Raw genomic sequence first — 8,508 nt, forward strand, 5'->3', positions numbered from 1 at the left:
TTAGACGATCCATTGTGGGAGCCTTTTCTTTTTTCACTGCCAACAGACAGACAGCTGCTGGCTGGGAGTCTGAGGAGCAGCAGCCCAGTTCTGATCCTGAGCCAATCAAAGGCTCTAAATCAGTGGTTCTCAAACTTTTTTCTGGCATTCCCCACTTTGAACAGGTGGGCCTTTTCAAGCCCCACCTGTTCCTCGCCGCTCCAATCAAATGGTAGGCCAAGCTTAAAATGGTCAAATATATCGTTCAAGTCGTGAGCTACTTTTACTCCTCTTTTTCAGTTTTTTTGCAGTGTATATATTTAGCACATTTTAACATGATATGCTACCTTTAACCTTTGTGTGCTGTTTGGGTCTGTGGGACCCGTTTGCAATGAAAAGAAAATGTATGATTTTTTTAAATGTTGAAGTGAAGTGCATCAATCTGGTGCACTTTGAGCACAACATGAATTTATGACACAAACGGGATTTCGAAAAGTGTCACGGTTAAACTCCTTATGAAGTGGTGAGGTGCCGCTCCACATTGCTTTTATTTCCGACTGCAACGCTGTTGTGTCTGTGTGTGAGAGCATTTCACATGTGTGTATGAGAGATTTTTACATATGTCTGCAAATGACTTTGGTTTCAGTTGTGTGTGTGTTTGAGCAGGCTCGGATTGGCCATCGGGAGATTCGGGACTTTTCCCGTTGGGCCGCTGCCGTTGGTGGGCCGCTGGCTCTGGCATAGGTGGGCCGTGGACTTTCACAGCCGGTACCGCATCCGCCGCCGCAAACACCCGCCGTTGCGAGGCTCTGGCGGCTCCGGCAGGTCCGGTGCAGCGGTGCTGTGAAAGTCCACCACCGTTGCGAGGACCCAGGTTTGATTCCGGCCTGAGGTCCAAAATATTTTTTGTTTTTAAATGTAAAAAAATAATCTCCCGTTCATCGCGTCCATTCGCGACCCACCTATTACATCTCTGCGCCCCACCAGTGGGGCGCGCCCCACACTTTGAAAAACGCTGCTCTAAATCAAACAGGCCTTTCATTGGCTGTGTCACAATCTGATGAAGGACCCAAATGCAGCACTCGAGAAAACAAGGAGTATTGGTAATAAAGAGCAGAGGGATACCAGCAGAACAGTAACAGCCGGATGACTCAGGGACAGGCAGGGTTGGAACCGGGAAGGCAATCTGGTACCAAACGCGTGAAAGACTATCATGAAGGCAAAGTACGATCTGGCAGCGGGTGTGTGTCTGGTGAGGGTTTACAGATGGAGCGCTCCATTTCAGACGCCTACCCGTGCGGGTCCGTGATCGGCACGGGGTGGGCCCCTGCTGAAAAGGAAAACCCCCCCGCAGGACTTGAAACGCCCCCTTGATAAATACATTTAATTATAATGAAACCAGCTGCAATGGATCATGGATCCACCAGGGGGAGCCGTGATTAAAAAGCTGCCACACTGGAACTCATGTGAAATAAACAGCTGATCTACAGGTATCTGATATAGCGGATATTTGTTAAGATCCATATGTCACGGATAGGATCATATTCTGTGCTAAATAAGAGACATGTAATCATTTACTAAACATCCCCATGTTTTTATTTAACAAAATAATGTTTAATTCACGTTGGCGTAAGTACAAAAGCATCGCTATGTTTTTAGATCAGGAAATGCATCCAGGCTCAAACAAACGATTTTCAATCATCATCCTCACGATCATTTAATGTATCATATGTTCGCGAGTTGAAATTAATGCACTAAATTTAATCCACGTGAGTTTACAACAACAAAAATAATCGCTTTGTTTTTATATCACATCCGACCGGAGGAAAATGCAGCACGGGTCTCACTACCGATCATCCTAATCCCACGGGCAAACAATAATATGTACAGTGTTAATAGTTTACTGTATTATTAGTGTCTAATATTACTGGGGATTTCGGAATGGTACTGGATTTTGATTTATTGTATCGGCTTCATATCGCAATATATTCCCGAAGTCTGAAATGAAAAAATGTCCCACATTAGGGCAATTCACCCTACATTTAATCATTCATACAAAATCATATTTCGTTTCTTTTTAACGAAATAAATGTGGTTTAATCCACATCATTTACTGTGTTAATTGTTTACTGTAGTATTGTGCACATTACTTTTCGCTGCTTGTTGCACCCCTGGTTAGAAGCTAAACTGCATTTCGTTGTCTCAGTACCTGCAATATGTGCAATAACAATAAAGTTGAATCTAATCTTGAGCAGGAACAAATGTATTTAGGCTACTTAGTACATATCTGACGTAAACGATTAAACACATTTGTGCATTCTTTAAACCGAGTCAAGCCGAGTCCGGAGGTGGCGGCACATTAAAGTGTGCACCTGATTGTTTAACTTGAAGGTGCCTGATGACATTTCATCTTTCAAACAAAATCATATTTCGTTTATTTTTAACGAAATAAATGTGGTTTAATCCACATAATTTAGGCCTACTGTGTTAATTGTTTAGTATTGTTTAACTTGAAGGTGCCTGATGTGAACATTTCCAGAAGAACTCTAGCTTGAATGGCCTTTGTATGTATACAGTAGGCCTACACATAGGCGGCGCGTGAGGCTCAGGTTTGGGAAGGCTAAATAACTTTGTTTTTCATCTTACGCTGCCCGCCTCCGGCGTCTATAGAAAAGAGATCAACTCAGTGTTGCACGGCCAGATACGGCTCGAGAAGCTGACTCAGATAAGGAAATATTGTGATATCGATGATCTGATTGATGATGTGATGTCAGTGTGATATGAATGATAAGTGCGACACGTCGGCGTCTTCTCTGCATACGGCAGTTTAAACTGCATTTCCTTTTTCCTGTAATATGACTTGATAGATTTAAACTCCGCACACTGAGCTCTGATCGGTCAGATCACCGACGTGTCGCACTTATCATTCATATCACACTGACATCACATCATCAATCAGATCATCGATCTCACATCGATATCACAATATTTCCTTATCTGAGTCAGCTTCTCGAGCCGTATCTGGCCGTGCAACACTTAGTTACATTGTCACATATACTGTATGCAGACGTATTATTTTAAGCAACACATTAAGTTGACGAAACACTCAACTCAAATGTAATAAAGTCAGATCCCCTCGTGTTTTAGATGGGGCAGTATCATAAAACTGTTGTACGCTTTCAAACACTCGGTAGTTTATTTTTTAACGAGTTGTTCTGTATTCTCCTTGCAGGTGCAACTATGTGGCTTGTATCCTGGATTATATGTTTAAGTCATCATGGATGTTTAAAGTTCATATTTGTCTAATATTAGTTTACTTTTCATTAATGAAGTATGATGTTGCGCTGTCAGTACACTTGTCCCTGTTTGTGATTGGTCAAATGTAGCTAACCCCGCCCCTTTCACGTGAACGCGTTCTCAGCTGGAGAGAGAAACCCTGGCTTGATATACCGAGTTGATAACCAGCGCCGTAGGACCGCTTAGCGAGATCGCGTTTGTTAGGGTTAGTTAAGATAACTCAAGCATATCCAGGGTCTGTTGAACTGGCTTCATGGTACAGGGCACAGGTGGCTGCATAGCAACGCTAATGTCAAAGACATTATATTTGTATTTTACCAGGATGCAGTTACACAAATATTTGGGAAGGCTTAGCCTTCCCTAGCCTGCAGCACCTGCCGCCCCTGGGCCTACAGTATAGCCCAACCATGTACACCTTACTTTTTTCCCGTCCAAAGTTTGAATTGGATAAAGGTAATGGTTATCGATGGTGCTTTTATAGCCTATTGTATAATAACTGTGTGATTTATATTGCTTTTCAAATGCATATGGCCACCCATTTACACTGCTCTTCCCGTCAAGAATATGAATAGAACTTAGTTAGATCAAATTAATTTTTGTAATCACACACGTCTCCCCATCCCGAAAATGATAAATAAAATAAAAAGAGGAAACCATTTTCAAGTTCAGTTTTCAACGTTTTATTTAAAATAACTGACATAACAGACACCATACTGTAGGCCTATCTGCTGCGGAAACCAGGACGAGCTATTTCGGGATCTGTTTTTCTGGGGCTCCTCAGTCTCTCATTTACCCGGCTCCAGATTAGGACACATCCTGGGGATTGTGTTTACAAACATTGACCAGACCGTACACCAGCCCCCACCCCCCATGTTGCCTATGCTGTCCTGTGTTGCGAACTCTTTGTTTAAAACGAATTGGCCATCGGAATGTGTGGAGGAATTCTCCCAAGGGTCACATTCCACAGCTCTGTTTTTGCCCTTTTGCTTGTTACCTTACTAAATGGTCTAATGGTCAGTGGAGCGAGGGGGGAGGCCCGCGAAACTCGCGGAAGTGATTTCAAAACAAAAAGCACTCGTTTGCTTGGAACAAAGAAAACGGCCAAGACACACATTGAGTCCAGAAAATGAATGTTATTAAGGGCTGTAAATATAATAAGCCTGTGTCTAAAATTGACAACAGGCTTATTATATTTACAGCCCTTAAGATACACTTTTGTGTTTAACAGCTGACCACTACCATGACATACTTTGTTTTAGTAGATTTCGCATGAGAGCAAAATGTATAAATATGAGCATTAAATTATATGTATATGAGAACAAAATGCATGAATGTGTGAGTGACAATATATGAATGTGTGCATTGAAATATGATAATATGAGAGCAAAATGTATGAATGTGTGAGTATATATACGTGTGTGAGAATGAAAATGTATGTATGTGAAAGGAGAATATATGTGTGTAAGAGTGAAAATGTATGTATGTAAAAGGAGAATATATGTGTGTAAGAGTGAAAATGTATGTATGTAAAAGGAGAATATATGTGTGTAGAGGGAAGATGTATGTATGTAAAAGGAGAATATATGTGTGTGAGAGTGAAAATGTATGTATGTGTGTAAGAGTGAAAATATGCTGCATTTTGAATGTCCGATAGTCCACCATTTCCACCGGAAATATCAAACATTTAATAAAAGTGAAAAACAATGAACAAGACTTAACGTATTCATCATAATTAATTATATTTATTTCGTTTGGATGTAGGATTTTTGACTTTGTTTAGAGCAGTGATCTTCTACTATATGAACATTTTGGACCCAAAATCACAAAAAAAAACGGAAAAACAGATTTTGAAAATGATATTATTTTTCATAGGTAACACAAACATACACAACGAAACCATTTAAAAGCTGGAAATATATACATGGGATGTCACTATGATAATGTGAAAGTTTGATTGAGGTAGCATGGGATTTCATTCTGATAAGGCAAAAGTGTTATTATAAATATAATACAAATATATATATACACATTATGTACAAAAATCAGTTTTTTCTGTCTTTATCTGTGCCGCGGTTTCTGTCAATACGACACAGAGGACAACATCACAGGTTCCTCCTCCTCCATGTCAAAAAACAAGCTTAAAGCTTGACTCACGTTCATTACATTACATTACATTACATTTAGCTGACGCTTTTATCCAAAGCGACTTACAATAAGTACATTCGACCAGGAAGACACAACCTTGAAGAAAACAGAATCATATAAGTACATCAGGTTTCATAGAACATTTCAAGTGCTACTCAACTGGCTTTAGGTAAGCCAGTCTTTTATTAGTATAAAAGTGCTTCGTTAATAGTTCTAACGCTCGAAGTGGAGTCGAAAGAGATGAGTTTTCAGTTTGCGCCGGAAGATGTGCAAGCTATCTGCCGTCCTGATGTCAATGGGGAGCTCATTCCACCATCTTGGAGCCAGGACAGCAAACCCACGTGTTTTTGCTGATGGGAACTTGGGTCCCCCTCGCAGCGAGGGCGCAACGAGTCGTTTGGCTGATGCAGAACGTAGTGCACGCGCTGGGGTGTACGGTTTAACCATGTCCTGGATGTAGGAAGGGCCAGATCCATTCGCAGCATGGTAAACAAGTACCAGTGTCTTGAAGTGGATTCTAGCAGTTACCGGAAGCCAGTGAAGGGAGCGGAGGAGCGGAGTGGTGTGGGAGAATTTAGGAAGGTTGAAGACCAGACGAGCCGCTGCATTCTGGGTGAGCTGCAGAGGTCGGATGGCACATGCAGGAAGACCAGCCAGGAGGGAGTTGCAGTAGTCTAGGCGTGAGATGACGAGAGCCTGGACCAGAACCTGAGTCGCTTTCTGAGTCAGCTGGGGACGCATCCTCCTGATGTTGTAAAGCGTGTATCTGCAGCAGCGGGTTGTAGCAGCGATGTTTGCAGTGAAGGACAGGTTGTTATCTAGGGTCACACCCAGATTCCTTGCAGTCTGAGTCGGGGAAACAACTGAGGTGCCGATGTTGATTGTTAGGTCAAGAGTGGGACAATCTTTTCCCGGGAGGAAGAGCAGCTCAGTTCAGAGTTCTCTTCATCATAGTTGAATCTTCAAAACTCTAAATCTATCTAACTATATCTAAATTCTCAATGTTTGTCTGTCACTTTACTTCAATCGCTGTCTCCCGCCGTCTGTCTTCGTCTCTTTTCGTATCACTCCGTTTACCTGATTACCTCACTCCCTCCCTCCCTGGTAAATACATCCTGTTGAGCAGAATCTACAGTTTCCAGTATTTTCCGTTTTGTAAAATTATCAAATACGGCGAAGATATTAAAATATGTGCTTCCATTATTCATACTTCTGAAATATATCTGTATTAACTTTATATCATCGTATGTCCGTGTTTATTTGTGTCTGTTTATTGGGTCTTTTTGCATGAAACAAAGACTGGCATATAGTTTCAAGCTAGTACTTTCGACAGAAATACACATATACATCCTGTTGAGCAGGATCTACAGTTTCCAGTATTTTCCGTTTCGTAAAATGATCAAATGCGGCGAATATATTCAAATATGTGCTTCCATTTTTCATACTTTTGAAATGTATTAACTTTATATCATCGTATCTCCGTGTTTACTGGGTCTTTTTGCATGAAACAAAGACTGGGATATAGTTTCAAGCCAGTACTTTCGACAGAAACACACGGCAATGTTGTCCGGACTGTTGTTTTTATGCGGCACAGGTCATGTGATCTGATCACGCCGGCGTGACGGTTGACTCCAAAGGGTTAATATTAAATACATATAAGTATTTTTACAACTTGTATTTAGAAATACTCTGTTGTAATTATTGATGCATAAATGTGTTCATCCATTCAATGTGGCATCTGCTATAATGGGGTTAATGTATGATATTACTTAATAATACAATACATTATAATATATGATATGATAATTATATTTTAGTTTTATTCATTTCTTATTTAATAGTTTCTCATTATTATTATTTGTATCGCTCATCTTATTTTTGATTTTATTAATCTGTGCTGTCCTGTTTTTCCCTCTCACCCTGTTGCTGTTTGAACTACTGAATTTCCCCACGGGATTAATAAAGGTCCATCTTATCTTATCTTAATGTATAAGTTGATTTACTTCAATCTACTGTACTGTGTAAAAACACCCCAACAATATTACAAGAAATATACTGCATAAAGCAAACTATATACTTTATTTGATCTAAAATATTGATGTTTTTTCAATATAGTAGCTGTGAAAACCATACAGTAACAAATAAGTGATTAAATGCTACAGTATTCAGCAAACACAACTGCAGAGCTGCAAACATTGCAGACAGTTGTCTTTGTGTATTTTGTGAATGAAGCGCCATCTCATGGTTAAATCCTGTAATTGAACAAATGGGGAAATTGGGCAACGCCCCCTAGCAATTTGGCAACACCCCCAGCCGCTGGCATCCGCTGGGCTTTTGACTGGGACACACCCACCTGAGTCTGATCTGGAGCGCTTCATCTGTATACCTAAAGACATGGCGAAAATTGATATTTTAGTGCTGTTGACAGTATTTTCTGATTTATGGAGTGATAAAAAGAGATATCCAATATCCCTTCTGTAAAAGCCTTAGATACTAATATGACTACAAAATGAAACAAGAATTTTGAACCTGGCTTTATCCAAAGTTCAGATTTTGATTCCTGAAATGTATTAAAATATGTGCATATTTAATGAGATAATGGACCATTTGCATATTTAAACATGCTATTTCAGAAAACTTGTAATACAAAAAACAATTGCCTTATTGTAAGTAATTAACTGGAGAAATTTCTAGCTGATACCTTTACGTTTAAAAAATTACCCTATTCACCTGGGGTGTCTCGCCTTAAATAGACAAACCACACCCATGTGACAATTACCGGAAGTGCTCAACAAACAACTAATAATAATACAAATAATGAACTTGGGCTAAGTACCTACAATACCGGGCCCTAATTATCATTTCACAAAATTATAATTACACTATAATAAATGACAATACACACAATATACGTTCAGATCTCTTTCTTGAATTATTTTTGTTCAGAGTTCATATATTGCAGTCTTTTTGGAAAAGTGATCTTTACTCACTAATCAGTAAAAATGCTTAGTGTGGTGGTTTGTGTGTGTGCAGGGGGCAGGAGACAAAACATAATGAAAAAGACATTTAGTCCGTTTAGACTTGGGA

This window comes from Gymnodraco acuticeps, unplaced genomic scaffold (genome assembly GCF_902827175.1).
Source record: "Gymnodraco acuticeps unplaced genomic scaffold, fGymAcu1.1, whole genome shotgun sequence".
NCBI lineage: Eukaryota > Metazoa > Chordata > Actinopteri > Perciformes > Bathydraconidae > Gymnodraco > Gymnodraco acuticeps.